At 40.2% G+C, this 635-nt stretch overlaps 6 annotated features.

Annotated features, from left to right (window-relative positions):
• Positions 1–635: part of a sequence feature (heterozygous, non-Esmeraldo-like haplotype) that runs on past the window's edge.
• Positions 9–35: a microsatellite.
• Positions 68–109: a sequence feature (A-rich).
• Positions 282–313: a sequence feature (T-rich).
• Positions 415–447: a microsatellite.
• Positions 521–606: a microsatellite.

Genomic DNA, 635 nt, shown 5'->3' on the forward strand with positions numbered 1-635 from the left:
AGGAAGACAAAAAAAAAAAAAAAAAAGAAAAAAAATAGACTTTTCCTTTTTTTTGCCTAAAAATCACTTCTTTTTTTCTTCTTCTTCGTTTTCTTTTTTTTTTTTTTTTGCCCCCGTCAATTCTAAACTCGTCCGTGTCTCTTCCCATCGCTCTCCGTCTGTGCCTTCGCCCCCCCCCCCAACCCCCCCTCAAAAAAACAACCCCCACGAGTAACGCACATACCACAACATACATACCAGCATACATTACAAAAAGACGGAAGAAGACCGGACAAAAACGCAAAGGAAAAAAAAAGGAAAAAAAAAAGAAAAAGGAATAGCAAAAGCAAAAGCAAAACGAGGGAATGAAGTGCAGACACGTCCTGGTAGTTGCACGCATCCACTACAATTCGCTTTCAGTGTTTCTAAAGCTAAATATAAATATAAATATATATATATACATATATAACACAAAAAAGTTAATTTTGTTCTCTTCTCATGTCTTCTTCTGGGTGACGCATGTTTCCCCTCAATTGAGGCGTCTCTCTCTCTCTCTCTCTCTCTCTCTCTCTCTCTCTCTCTCTCTCTCTCTCTCTCTCTCTCTCTCTCTCTCTCTCTCTCTCTCTCCATACCTCCCCTCGCGGTGCGTCATGTCG

This window comes from Trypanosoma cruzi, genomic scaffold (assembly GCF_000209065.1).
Source record: "Trypanosoma cruzi strain CL Brener 1047053517081 genomic scaffold, whole genome shotgun sequence".
In the NCBI taxonomy this organism is placed as follows: Eukaryota; Euglenozoa; class Kinetoplastea; order Trypanosomatida; family Trypanosomatidae; genus Trypanosoma; species Trypanosoma cruzi.